This window comes from Pleurodeles waltl, chromosome 11, assembly GCF_031143425.1.
Source record: "Pleurodeles waltl isolate 20211129_DDA chromosome 11, aPleWal1.hap1.20221129, whole genome shotgun sequence".
In the NCBI taxonomy this organism is placed as follows: domain Eukaryota; kingdom Metazoa; phylum Chordata; class Amphibia; order Caudata; family Salamandridae; genus Pleurodeles; species Pleurodeles waltl.
Window position 1 is genome coordinate 195,949,315 of NC_090450.1, and position 15,268 is coordinate 195,964,582.

Here is a 15,268-nt window from a genome sequence, read left to right on the forward strand (position 1 = left end):
TCCCCTACGTGTTTAGTTTTGTTTTTTTTAAAGTGCGGGCTTGGTAGTTTTCTCTAAGTGCCGGCTTAGCTACGCCCCAAAATTTACAGCTAGGCACTTACCAAAAAATCTGTCAGTTTTCAATGTAAAAATGTGATGTGTCCATGTTGCGTTTAGGGGTGTTTCCTGTTGCAGGCATCAGGCCTACCTATGCAAGTAATGTACCATTTTTATCTGAAGTCTTGGGGGAACACCGAATAGAATAACAAATGTTACTGTCCATTGTCTTTCTGTACATTTTTCCTTCCAAATGTAAGACAGTTTGTAAGAAAGAAATCTATTTGACTGAGAAATGCTGTGTAATTCACATGCTAGTATGGGGACCTACATATTCCGAGATGTGCAACTAACTACTGCTTCTCAGCAACTTATCTTGGAGCCATTTTGGAAATTCAAAGGTTTTCTTGATACCTATTTTTCGCTCTTTATATTTTACCAAATGAATTGCTGTATACCCAGTATACAATGAAAACCCCTTGCAAGGTGCAGCTCATTTATTGGCTCTAGGAATGTAGGGTTCTTGATGAACCTACAAGCCCCATATATTGCTGCAACCAGAAGAGTCCAGCAGATGTAACAGTATATTGCTTTCAAAAATCTAACATAGCTGAAAAAAGTTACAGAAGAAAACATGGACAGAAATGGCTGTTTTTTTTTCAACTCAATTTCAATATTTTTCAGCTGTTACTTTCTGTAGTAAAACCCGAAGGATCTACACAAATGACCCCTTGCTGAACTTCGAATTTTAGCTACTTTGCAGAAATGTTTAGCTATCCGGGATCTGCCATTGGTTTCATAACCATTTCTGTCACTAACTGGAAGGAGGCTGAAAGCACAAAACAATAGAAAAAATGGGGTATGTCCCAGTAAAATGCCAAAATTGTGTTGAAAAATGTGGTTTTATGATTCTAGTCTGACCGTTCCTGAAAGCTGGGATGATGGTGATTTTACCACTGTAAACCCTTTATTGATGAGATTTGTAGGGGAAAAAACACATGGTTTCTTCTGATGCACTTTTTTCTCATTTTTCCCCCAAAAAATGTTTTAGCTCTATTTTGGCTAATTTCCTGGGCTCCTCCAGGGGAACGCACAAACTCTGGGTACCTTTAGAATCCCTAGGATGTTGGGAAAAAAATATGCATATTTGGCGTGGATAGCTTATGTGGACAAAAGGTTATGACGGCCTAAGCGCGAACTACCACAAATAGCCAAAAAAAGCTCGCACAGAAGGGGGAAAAGGCTTGGCAGCGAAGGGGTTAAACCTTTTTGCTCATTTTGTAGTTGCCTATCTTATTTTGTGTGTAATGCAAGTTACAGTGCTTTTTGTCACAGACTGGGATCTCTTAGCACTAAACATGCATAGGTCACTATTCTCCACTTCACCAACCAGGATTCAGTTCTGTGGCTTTCTGGTTACACACATAGATCTCTGCAGTGCATCAACTGATAGAGGTTTCTTAACGTACAATAGTGCATTTCCCACTGATTAACTTAACTTGCTTTTCTTTTTCATTTTTTTTGCCATGCTCTTGACCCCGCACTTCGGCCGCTGTTTACCACTATAGTGTATAAAGAATGCGGAGCTGGCAGGTAGCTAAAAACATGTACAAAAACGGATCACGTACCTGACAAGTAAGAGAAAGACGCATTCTTCAACTTGTGCTGTCACATTTAACTGCAATTGTAAGTATGAGCTTAACAAAACACTGATTGAAAAGAGCTGCTGGCAAAAACAAAAGAGAAAAAAAGAGTCAGTTCTGGCTTAGTCATCAGGGAAAAAAAGTATACTTAGGGATACAAACGCTCCTAACTTAGATGGGGATCTGTAAATTAGACATTCAAATAATAAAAACATGAGAAATCGGATAGGGACAAAGTAATTATGCGGAGGGTTACGGTTACAGGAGTGTGACAAAGCATTCATAATTATCCAATATCTCGTTACCAAACAATTCAAGTGTGCGAAGCCTTATTTGGCGTGTTCGCCTTTCCAAGATGGGCTACCCGAAAGACATGGGCTCTGGATTTCCAGGATCGGCCTAACTGCTCAGGGTCAGAGACACGACCTCTCCACCGAGGCGCCTATTGTGCCAGTGTTTCTTTACAGTCCCGAGCTCATGGAGAGATTAGCTGGAAGTGTGTTTGTTTGTAGACCGGGCAGATGGGCGGGCCACGAGTCACGGCGAAGCTTCAACTCTCCTGTCACCTTGGTTCCTCTTTGGCTTAGAGAGGAAGAGGGCGCCGCCTTCACCCCAGTCACCTCCCACTGAAAAGCCATAGCCTTGGGTGACGGTCAGATCACACGCGTCCCAGCGTATCCTGTCTCAGGTGAGTGCAGTCGGTCCAGCCAAGCATCTAAATGTGGGGCTCCCTGAATTTCGAGACTTTCGCGGGGGATTAGATAACCCAAGTTTAACGTGTGGAAATCCACTGTGTAATATTACCTGTAGCATTCATTTGGTACCTTTATGCTTTGTTTTAAGACCTGGAATTGCTCGCGACTGCTTGTACTTGCTTACTTGGCACTCCACAGCAAACCTGTACCGGCTCAATGGATTTCGAGCGGATACTGCGCTTTCCCCGTGTTAGTTGTCGCTTTTCTGCTGAACGTTTTCCTTCTCCGGCGTTACTTTCAGTGAAGGTGCTCCCCGCCTCACCCTTGCAAGGCTCCGGTTAGTGATTCGCGCAGTGTTTGTGTTGCCTAGAGAGCACCGACCCGTGAGCGGTGTCTTCGGGTGTCCGTCGTGCCAGTGCACATCAGCGGAGCCTCCCCGATGCTTACTTGCATGGGGCCTTACAAGAGTGGCCACAGATAATTCACTTTAACTCTGTGTGTAACTAACAGAAATACACATCTCCAGCTCGGTGTGGTGAGCGCCTGCGGTCGTGGAATGGACATCGCTCCAGGGACTTGCCTAAAGATCGTTACAAAAAAGTATAATATAAAATGCCCGTGGAGCAACTACTATGCTTTCTCTTATGCCATTGTTTCTCAATTTTCTCTTTCGCTTTTCTCCATCTGCTCCTCATTTCTTTATTTGCTCTTCTTCGTCATGTACCAAGCCATTTTGTCTTTTCTCGTATTCTGCTCTACCTAATTCTCTTATCTACCTAGTATATGAAACAATCAAACAAGATTTATAAAGCTCAGCAAATCACCTGTGAGGGTTTCAAGGCGCTGCTGGAGTTGCTTTGCGGTGCTCTGTTTAATGGAACAGCCAGGTTTTGAGTCCTTTCCTGAAGTCGTGTAGTGATGAGGTCCTAAGGTGAGGAGGAATATTGTTCCCAGCTTTAGCTGCCAGGTGAGAGAAGGAGCGTCCTCCCCTGTTTCGGTGTATTTAGGTGGGTGCTTGCGGGGAAGAGGGAGGCAGATCGCAGGTGTCTGGTTGGTTGGTGGAAGCTAACTCGTTTGTATGTGTACGCTGGTCTTTCGTTGTGTAGGGCCTTATAATTGTGGTCAACATCTTGGACTGGCATTTCTCCTGGATCAGGGGCCAGTGTGGCTTCTTGAGGTGTGGAGTGATGCAAGTCCGTCTGTGAAGGCCAACAATGAATATTGCTGCTAATTTTTGTATTGTCTGTGGTCTCGTCGGGAGGCGTGTGATGATTCCTACTTAGAGGATGTTCCAGTACTCCAGCCTGCCGGTGACAAGGGCCTGAGTGATGTTCATGCTGGCATTGGTTGTGAGCTACTTAAGAATATTTCGGAGCATGTGAGGGGCTGGAAGCAGGTGGATGATGCTGCATTTACCTGTTTCTGCATAGATAACTTTTTGTCCAGTATGATGCTGAGATTGCAGGCATGATCTGTTGGGGCGCAGATGGGCCAAGTTCAGCAGCCCACCAGGTGTCATTCCATGGCGTAAAGGGTGCCACAAATCACCTCTTACGGTTTTGTTTTTTGGTGAGGTACTGCTTGTGAGCCAGGAGGGACGGGCCAACAGTTGCGACTTGTTGTAAGATTGGCCTAGTCATCTACAAACAAAAGTGCTGTTGTCCCTAAACCAGCAGTCCTGCCTAGAGCAGGAGTCCAACTACAACAGCTATTGTGTCTAAAGATTAGGACTCCCACTTTGTCTATGTTGAGCTTGAGACAGTTGTCCTTCATCCAATTGGCAATGTTCCTCATGCATTTGTGGAAGCTGGCTCTCATGGTGGAGGAGTATTCTGACAGCAAGAGGATGAGCAGAGTGTCGGCATAGCAGATGATGTTGAGTTTGTGCAATCTGATGGTGTTGGCTAGGGGGGGGGTCATGTACACATTGAATAGGGTGGTGCTTAGGGACGATCCTTGTGGGACACCGCACATTATTTTCTTGGGTTCAGAGGTGAACAGTGGGAGGTTAATTATCTGGGTCCTTCCAGTGAGATTTGAGACGATCCATTTGAGGGCTTCTCCCTGGATTCTGATATGGTGGAGTCTGGTGATCAGGATGTGGTGGGAGACAGTGTTGAAACCAGCTGACAAGTTCAGGAGGATGAAGGCTGCTGTTTTGTCGTCATCCATGAGGGCCATGATGTCGTCAGTACCTGTGATCTGGGCTGTTATGGTGCAGTGGTTGGCTCGGAATCTGGTTTGAGAGGGGTCTAGGAGGCTGTTGTCCTCCAGGTGTTTGGTAAGTTGTTAGTTAATTGCCTTTTCGAGAACCTTCGCCAGAAAGGGGAGTAGGAAGATGGATCAGTAGATTTTTGGTTCTGCTGGGTCAGCAGATTGTTTCTTTAGGGCTTCATTTCAGCGTGTTACCAGTCATCAGGGAAGGAGGCTGTGGTGCTGGATGCATTCAGGCTTTCTTGAGCTTGTTGCCAATTGTCCTGCTCCCAAGGTTGAAAATATGGTGGGGACATGGGGTCCATGGGAGCTCTAGAGTGTACGGAGTTCATGGTGGATATATATATATATATATATATATATATATTTCAAAAGAAGGGATTTCTCTTTCACTTTGTCAAGAGAAAAAAACCGCACTCCGTCGTTGTGCAATTAATAATTATACTTTTATTCCATTCGTGGGATTACAAACAAACAAGACAGGAATCCCCTGACGCGTTTCGGTCACACCGGACCTTGTTCACAGGTGTTTCCTGTGTACTGATTTAGCGCTTTAAATGAACTACCTAGACTCAACAGAAAAAATACTACTAAAATTGCACCCAAACATCAAAAAATGCCCCTTAACATCACAAAATATATGCACTTTAGCAAAAAAACACCAAATCTTTTTTTACTAATGTTCTTCAACCAACAATACTATTGTTACAAAAATCCGAGATGTTTGTCTCCTAAATTTCACATTTGCTATGTCTTCTGGTAGATGTAGTTTATAACATCTCCTCCCAATTTTTTTTTAACATATATTATTTTAGATTTTGTTTCTTAAATTGATTGAAAAACAATATTAGAACAGTTCTCGAGGTGTTTTAACATACTGCATGGAGCCTCATTAATTTTTAATTAATAGAATAAGGATCATATTCACTTCTTGCCTATAATAGCACAATCCCCAAAAATCTATTTTAACAATGGCCCGCACTAAATCCTACACCTCTGATGTCAGTATGTTTTGATGTTATTACTGCAATAAACTTCTATTTTTGGCGCCAGAAATATATATATGTCCATCATGATGATAACTAAGAAAGACAGAAAGAGGAGGTAAGAAAGAACAAGGGGGGGGGAGAGGAAGGGAAGAGGAGAGTATGGGGGTGGGAAAGTGAAGGGAAAGTGAAGGGTGAAGCAAAAGCCTATAATTCTTCCCTCAGAAATAAAAGAATGGAAGAATGTTTTTTTTCTTCTCTTTTCTCTTTACTAACATATAGGCCAAAACAAACCCCCAAGGAGAAACATCTTAAAAATGATGAAATTCAGTTAGATAAATGGCAAGCTTTTTGTTAGCTAAGAAAACCCTTATAGGTGTACAAATAACTCTTCATCCTGGTTTAAACCTATCGGAGTGAGAGATCGGATATCCAGTATATATCTGGATTCCAGCTGGCGTAATTTCTTTTCTCTATCACCACCACGTTCTAGTTTTGGTACCTGATCAATTGCGTAAAATGTCATGAGTTCCCACTTGCTATCATGTTTTTGTTCCATGTGTCTCGCCGTTGCATAGCTCCTATCTGTATTGATAGTTGCTCGAATATGTTCTAAAATTCGCTTTTTAGTTTCACATATAGTACTGCCAATATATTTCAGGCCACAAGGGCACTCAATCACATATACTGTGAAACGACTTTTACAATTCAAATGTTTGCGTATCACTCTCTCCATGCCAGTATTTGTAGAGTACTCTTTCTTGTTCACACCAATTTTACATGCGTTACAGCTACTGCATTTCCAAAAAACTGGTTTCTGTAACCAGTTTGTTTTTCTAATTTGGAAATGACTGTGTGTTAATTTGTCCCTTAGTTTTGCTGTTCTTCTAAAAGTCATTTGTAGGTATTGTCCCATAATTTCTCCCACGTTTTTTTTCTGTTGACAAAGTGAAAGAGAAATCCCTTCTTTTGGAATCCGGACGTCCTGCCTTCAACCAGCACCACCGGTGAAATAAGTGCGCCACAACACGCTTGTCAGGACAATTCTTATATATATATATATATATATATATATATATATATATACAGGGAGTGCAGAATTATTAGGCAAGTTGTATTTTTGAGGATTAATTTTATTATTGAACAACAACCATGTTCTCAATGAACCCAAAAAACTCATTAATATCAAAGCTGAATATTTTTGGAAGTAGTTTTTAGTTTGTTTTTAGTTTTAGCTATGTTAGGGGGATATCTGTGTGTGCAGGTGACTATTACTGTGCATAATTATTAGGCAACTTAACAAAAAAAAATATATACCCATATCAATTATTTATTATTACCAGTGAAACCAATATAACATCTCAACATTCACAAATATACATTTCTGACATTCAAAAACAAAACAAAAACAAATCAGTGACCAATATAGCCACCTTTCTTTGCAAGGACACTCAAAAGCCTGCCATCCATGGATTCTGTCAGTGTTTTGATCTGTTCACCATCAACATTGCGTGCAGCAGCAACCACAGCCTCCCAGACACTGTTCAGAGAGGTGTACTGTTTTCCCTCCTTGTAAATCTCACATTTGATGATGGACCACAGGTTCTCAATGGGGTTCAGATCAGGTGAACAAGGAGGCCATGTCATTAGATTTCCTTCTTTTATACCCTTTCTTGCCAGCCACGCTGTGGAGTACTTGGACGCGTGTGATGGAGCATTGTCCTGCATGAAAACCATGTTTTTCTTGAAGGATGCAGACTTCTTCCTGTACCACTGCTTGAAGAAGGTGTCTTCCAGGAACTGGCAGTAGGACTGGGAGTTGAGCTTGACTCCATCCTCAACCCGAAAAGGCCCCACAAGCTCATCTTTGATGATACCAGCCCAAACCAGTACTCCACCTCCACCTTGCTGGCGTCTGAGTCGGACTGGAGCTCTCTGCCCTTTACCAATCCAGCCACGGGCCCATCCATCTGGCCCATCAAGACTCACTCTCATTTCATCAGTCCATAAAACCTTAGAAAAATCAGTCTTGAGATATTTCTTGGCCCAGTCTTGACGTTTCAGCTTGTGTGTCTTGTTCAGTGGTGGTTGTCTTTCAGCCTTTCTTACCTTGGCCATGTCTCTGAGTATTGCACACCTTGTGCTTTTGGGCACTCCAGTGATGTTGCAGCTCTGAAATATGGCCAAACTGGTGGCAAGTGGCATCGTGGCAGCTGCACGCTTGACTTTTCTCAGTTCATGGGCAGTTATTTTGCGCCTTGGTTTTTCCACACTCTTCTTGCGACCCTGTTGACTATTTTGAATGAAACGCTTGATTGTTCGATGATCACGCTTCAGAAGCTTTGCAATTTTAAGAGTGCTGCATCCCTCTGCAAGATATCTCACTATTTTTGACTTTTCTGAGCCTGTCAAGTCCTTCTTTTGACCCATTTTGCCAAAGGAAAGGAAGTTGCCTAATAATTATGCACACCTGATATAGGGTGTTGATGTCATTAGACCACACCCCTTCTCATTACAGAGATGCACATCACCTAATATGCTTAATTGGTAGTAGGCTTTCGAGCCTATACAGCTTGGAGTAAGACAACATGCATAAAGAGGATGATGTGGTCAAAATACTAATTTGCCTAATAATTCTGCACTCCCTGTATATATGTATATATATATATATATATATATATATAGAGGCTTGAGTTGTTAGAGAGTCCCAACAGGTGAGCAGATGTTCTGGGTTAGTGTTTGCAGGTGAGAGCAGTCTGATGACGTCAGTGGAGTGTGTTTAAAGTTTACATAGATGGTTGAGATCTCGGCATAAAAGAAGTCTGCCAAGGTGTGTCACAGTTGTTGGGAGCGGATGAGGTTGTTCACAGTGGCTGTGGGGTTCGTGATCTCCTTCACAATGGCAAAGAGCGCTTTGCTGCCATTTGTGCTGGCTTCTATGCGCTTTGCTAAAGCGCTCTTCTTTGTTTCTTTCAGGAGGCGGTGGTACCAATTGAGTACTATCTTGGAGGTGGTATGGTCTCCTGTCTTTTTGCTGGTATGCCACTTCCTTTCTGATTGCTGGCAGTTATGCATGGTGATCTTCAGGTCATCAGTGAACCAGCTGGCTCATCAGGCATGTTCTTTGAGTTTGGCTGGCTTGCCTGGGGAGATTGTGTTGGCGCATTCAGTTGTCGCGTAGGTTCTCATCATCCTATTGAGACTACTGGATTCGGGCGGCAGTATCACTTGTAATGAGGGGACTGAGTCTGGTCCCGCACCATGTGACACCTAAAAAGAAAAATGGAGCACACTGCCTTGCATTCAAGCGGAAAATAGCCCCAAGGCATCATGGTAAATGCAGTCATTTAAATATGAATAGCGAGAATTTTTCAAAAAACTATTCACCCTAAGTAGTTGCAGCAAGTGCCGTATCGCTGTAGAAAGTCTTTCACCTAAGGTAGGTGCAGCGAGTGCCATATCTCCGGACACATGTTTCTGGCTTTCGGCCGTCATCTGGAGTGTGAGGCAGTGTGCTCCCTTTTTGTGTGTGTCTAATTGACGGCTCCCGTGAGCCTACGAGCTGACGAGCTCTGGTGAGGCACCTGTTTGCCTACTGAATGGTACAAAAACCTGTGAAGACGCTCGGCGGCATTCCAAGCAACCCCTCCAGAAATATTTTCTCTCTGCTGATGACGGCCGAAAGCCAGAAACACGTGTCCAGAGATACGGCACTTGCTGCACCTACTTAAGGTGAAAGGCTTTTTGAAAAATGTCTCTATCTTCAAATCAAATGACTGCATTTACCATGATGCATTGGGGCTATTTTATGCTGGAGTGTGAGGCAGTGTGCTTCCTTTTTTTGTGTGACCATGTGACACCTGTTGGCCTAATCCAGGTTTGTTCCGGCTAACTAGCAGTGCCTCACCTCCACCAAAGAGCAGGGGCAACCGGGTGCATGACTTATTTGACTCCTTGGGGGAATCGTCATCACTCAGATCTCATCCGTTTCCATCAGTTACATTAGTCTCACGTATGCAAGGACAATCCGAGGCAGAATAAAGTTCAATAAGGTTTTATTGAAGTAACTGCATCTTAGATAATAAAGCGTGTATTGCAATAACTAGGACGATGAAGCACAATAAGATTAAAATTGTGACAAGGAGAATAAAACACAAGAATAACGCTACCATGCTGTCACCAAGATTTATAGGGATAGTTCCTACCTAAACTGTTAGTTGACAGCATGTTAAGCTCTAATTCTGCCTTTCAGGTTCCCCCTGGGAAAACATCATCCCTCATACCTCAGCAAGAGGCCTGTAGTCTACGTAGGCAGCTGCAGCGAAGCAATCGGCATACGGTTATGGTCATCTGGCTGGAATCTCCCTCTAGCGTACATGGGTCAAAGTACTGTTTTTATAATAAAACATCTGATGTTCCAAAAAAGGGGCCCCACGTAAAAGTGTGTATGTTTCTGTGAACATTGGAGACAGGTTGCCGGCAAAAGTGGTACTCTATCTTACTGCAGCCTTGAGAAAAGCACAGAGTGAAAGAAATGCCTTTTTAAAGAACGCAGTGCTGACCTAGGCGAAGAACAGATAGAGAAAATAAAACAAGGCCGCAAATGTGGCTAATGTTAAAATAATGTAACAAAGCTAAATAAAATATGACTAGGTTAAAGCGCAGGCCTAGTTTGCTAAAATACTTGTATAAAACTATAGATAAAAATAGTTACACAACACAGTGACCCAATGGAAGAGGTTCTTTGCAGCCTGCTCTTGGTTGGCTGTTGTATCTGGGTGGTGGGAGTTGAGAGCATTGTTGCATTGGTCTTTTAGTATGTTTTGAAGCTGGAGAGGTGGAGGGTATGGTGCTAGTGCCAGTGCCAGTGTTGGTGGTTCCTGAAATGAAAAGTGGACACTGTAGAAGTCAGACCAGGTGAGCTGAGAAGTGGTTGTAATTTCCTCTGTCACTGGATGTGAAAATTTGGTTGAGCATTTGTCTTGAGATGTGGATGGGGTTGGTGACTAGTTGTTTGAGGCCTATGTTTCTCGTGCTTTTCAAGAGGTCATTTGTGTTGGGGTCATCTAGTTGGAAGTCCAGCTCCCCTAGGAAGATGTAGTGTTTGGAGTTGATGGTGATCAGGGCGATGAGGTCAGAAATGGTGTTGCTGAATCTAGGGCATGGACTCAATGGTCTGTATGAGAGGGTGCCTCTGGTGCTCTTTCCTTCTGTGTAGAGTTGGAAAATGAGGGGCTCCATTATTGGTGTTGAGATGTCTGTGAAGGATGTTCAGTGGATGGTTGTCCTTCTGGATGATGGCAGTTCCACCACCATGTTTGTTGATTCTGTCTCAGTTTGTTTTCTTGTAGCCTTTGGATATGGTGATGTCTGTCTGGCACAGAGGTGGGGTTCAGCAAGGATCTCTGTGAGGAAGATGACTTTGAGGTGAGGGAAGAGATCATGTCCCAGATCTCTGTGATATGTTTGCAGAGTGATCATGTGTTGTGTAGAATGTACTGGAGTTGTGCCGTGGTGGTTCTGGTTGGAGTGGTGGATGCCATTGTGTTTGTGGTGTATTTGGCATCGTTGGTTGATTCTGTGTTCCAGGGGAAGCAGCAGTGCTGCAGGAGAACAGTCCTCTGGTGGTGCTTTGGGATGTGTGGCAGCAGTTTTCGATGTACCCGGGATTCAGAGCACTGAGGTCTAAAGTGGAGTATGTGTGCAGGGCAGGAGAACCAGCGTTCTTGGCTCTGGGTTTGTCCAGGCACAGACGGTCGTAGACAGGCTTGCCTTTGGTGCACCAGTGGAGCCTGCTGTGCGGCCTCTATTAAGTAGGTTCGGGGAGGGGTGCTGGGACCTGAGACGCAGCAGATGCAGCTAGTGGAGTGAAAAGTGGGTGGTGAGGGGGCACTGAGACAAGAGACCAGACAAGCAAAAGGAGCAGAATAATGGGTAAAATAAAGAAGGGGAAAAAGTGGAATAACAAGCAAAAGGAAACGGAATAAGGAGTGTAAGCAGAGGCAAAATGAAAGCAGACTAGCAGGCAAAGTAATGCAGAACAGAGGGCGAAAGGCCATGCATAATAAACAACTGGAAAAATGAAGCAGAAAAGTGAAAATAAAATGGAAAAACAGGCACGAGTAAATCAGAGTAGCAGGCACCAAATCAAGCATGATAACACATACACATATTTTCTTAAGTTTTATGTATAGTGAGTGAACTTGGCAAAATGCATTGCCTCTATGCATTTCTATCTAAATGTGAGTAAGCCGTTGAAAACTCCAGCCAGATAGCTGGTTGTGGCTCTGCTCGATGTTTTCAGCCCTCAAGCCCAAAACCTGCCCTGCTTTCACATGGCTTCTGCCTTCCACCCTGGCTCTAATCTGGGCTTCAACAACAAAAACTATGAAAAGATCCTAGTTTCCTTGTTTGCGAATTATGTGACACTAGACAGCTATTTCATTTCCCCAATCCTTTTTCTTCAGCACTTTGACACCTCGTCAGGGGTAGTAAGCACTATATAAATACTGTTACAATTCAATACAATACAATATGTGACCAATTTTAGCTATCTGAGTTCAGGATGTGGTTAGCTCAAAAGCCCCTTATGTTTTATTTAATAGACTATAATGGATAATGTTTCTCCAAGAATCTTAAGCTACATTTAAGGGGATACAGTAAAACTGATTAGCCTCAAGGGGCCAGATGTACTAACCGAATTGCTGTTTGGAAATTGCCATTCCTAATGGGTTAAATGTAATTTGGTGACTCCTAGTGGGTCGCAGATCGACCTACCTCATGGTTATAAAGTAGGTAGGTAAAAAGAAAAGTTTATTTTTTTGTTTAAGAAGAGGCAGGTGGCCAGTGGAACAATTTTTATTATTATTATTATTATATATTTTTTTAATGCATAAAAGGGACATCTTTCCATTTGCAAGTGGGTTAACACAACATGTTTGTAGTTGGTAAATTATTAATGTTTTGCAATTGGAATTTGGTTGCAAAACTTTAATACATACCATACCGACTCGGTATTTGGAAGGGACACTCTTGACATGACTCTTCCAAATACCATCTTGGATTTGGGTCGCAAACCCAAATTGCGATTCAGTAACAATTACAGAATCGCAATTTAGTGTTTGTACATTAAAAAGCATGTATGCGGTCGCAAATGGCACACTTCTTTTAATTGTGCTGTTTGCAGTCTCCTAAAAATACTGTGTAGATCTGGCCCTAAGTTCACTAATTACATTGGTCATGGATGGGAAGTTGGGCACAATTTTAATAATTTTCAATGCAGTGATTTATTCTAATGTACCTTGGCTAAATGCTTCTAGGAGTTAAATGAATATTTTTTTTAAATCATATTTTTAAGTTTTCCATGATTTACATGCCAAATATTTTCAAGGCTCATTGGTGCATTGAGCCATTTTATGCCCTTAACACCACTCTGGCTCGTCTTTTCCCTGTTCATTGTGTTACCCTACATCAGAATTAGACTGAGAAATAAAATCGGCTCAGTCAAAAAAGTAGAAGTGGTCCCATTAGTAAATTAGATAGCTAAGAGAAAGTGGTCCATGTTGGTAAATTGGGGCAGCTTTGAATATGTAAAGACACACGGTAAGGGTTTTGCAAGGTATGGAAGGCTGAAAGATTCAAGCTTTCTGCAGACCGTGTTTGTTTTAGTACAGTGCCTGATTGCCCTGTAGGCCAGCCCAACCTGTTTGTGAGGTGTTTAGAGATAGAGCTTTTGTAGCAGATGCCAGCCTCAAATATTTTCTAGTACCCTTGAAAAGTGCAGCTTTTTTTCGCTACATTCGACATGGCAGTAAATCACAACCAGAAAGGGAAATGAGAGATATATATATATTTTTAATTCTGCTTCCCATACCACATTTTACTGTCAGTAGTGGTGGAAAAATACAGATGTGTGACTATTACTCAGTCTCATGGTGCTTCATGTGCTAACCCTAGAAGGATGGACCTCCATGTCATTCCTCTTTGTGGTTACTCAGTTTATTAACAATCAGAGCCCAGTGTCAACAGAGTTTTGGGTTAAGGGTCCTGGTTTACCACAAGTGGGAGATTCCATAATAATGCATGCAAAGCACTCTCTGCTGTCACAGACCTCCCATAATCCTCTGTGCATCAAGTAACAGATAGCTTGTGCAGGGGAGGGGAGACGGCTGACTTTAGAGCCTTCCAAAACCACTCAATCAATTAATCAGTTTTTGTAAAGTGCAACTACTCACCCTTTGGGGTCTCAAGGCGCTGGCCCCTAAGTTAAAAAGGTTACTTGAGGGTGTTATCTCTGATTTCAGATCTCTGGAAGACGGATATCCTCAATTCCTATTCCATATTTATGAAGCAGATTGTAAAAGATAACTGTCTGATATAACCTAAGCCTTCTCATAAAGTATTATGCCCCCCTTTGCTTTACTTGACTAGGAAAATTAATAGATTGACTCAGTTAAAGTTTATTTTGTTTTTGAGGGAAAGAGGCAAACTTATTTTCCTACTAAAGAGAAAAAGGATGCATTGATAGTGGGTTTAGGAAAGCAGGACACAGAGCATAAGTGAGTTGATTTGAGTGAAGCAGCCTGTATTGAAAATATCCAGAAATGGTGGGTGATTATTGCCGACTGTTGTGGTGCCGAAGTGAGGTTGTATCCATCTTCTATCCATGAGGATGTTTGGAGAGGTTTTATTCTCTATTTCTATGCAGAGAAATCAGAAATTGAATTTTACTGTGAAGATAGATTAGCTGATTGTAAAATGGTAACTGACCGTTATGGCCTCCCTTCAGTGTGGTGAGATTGAGTGCTCTATCTGAGCATTGTGTGCCTCAGATGCAGTAGGTCCTAATGAAGTTCCAATCTTAGTTATCAAGCAGGAGGCTTGTCTTTGGGCAATAATCCTACAGCCTGTGTTTGAATATTGTTATCCTAAAGGCATAGTCCTTGCCTTATGGTTTGGAAGTATCACCATCACATTATATAAACAAGCATTTTCAAAGCAACGGGTCTTGCATTTGTTCGAGTTAAAGCTATTATCGTTGTAAAAAAAAATGCGCTGCGTGGAAAATAAACAGATAAAGTAGTCCAGACTACAGGCTGAAAACATCGAGCCTCGTATGTTTTTGGTATTTTACCGGTGCTGTGTAGGTGGACTAAACACCGGAAAAGGCATGACGTATGCATGCCTTTCACAAATGAAAGCAAGCGGATTTTAAAAGGCAAGCCCACAAACCAATTTAAGTGACTGACGTGGCATGGGCGTGGTTAGAAGCCCAAAGAGAGATTACAGAATGGACAGAGCACTTTGTGCTCGCCCATAAAAATGCATCATTCTGCCAAGCAGGAAGGGCAGAGAAGCTGCTTTATTCATTGAGCTGCTCCACACTCGAGACATCACTCTCGTCCTCTATATTTGGCATAATAGTAGCATATATCACACTCTTCAGCGCACTTTGAGAAAACTAAGGGAATGTGCAAACCAAAGGCACCAGTTGAGAAGGCACTCCCATTCAGAGCACCACAGGGTGCCATGCTACAGACCCCACCTCTGTCTGACCAGGTACCTGAGCACACCCTTGCAATAAATCACAATCCACAAACCGGCAGGTCTCTGGGAGACTGAATAATAGATATCAGTATTGCCCACTTTACACAGTGTATCTACTCGCAGTTGGATGAATGGTGGAGATGGTTTA

The 15,268-nt window shown here is 42.6% G+C and overlaps 1 protein-coding gene across 2 annotated transcripts in view; it reads left to right on the top strand.

Moving 5' to 3' along the window:
- Positions 1 to 2,256: 2,256 nt before the first annotated feature.
- LOC138265574 (phospholipid scramblase 1-like) overlaps positions 2,257 to 15,268 on the top strand; it is a 399,538-nt gene continuing 386,526 nt past the window's right edge. For both annotated transcript variants that reach the window (XM_069213400.1, XM_069213401.1), the window contains exon 1: positions 2,257 to 2,367. The gene's annotated coding sequence lies outside the window, so the exon portion shown is untranslated. The remainder of the gene's footprint in view (positions 2,368 to 15,268) is intronic.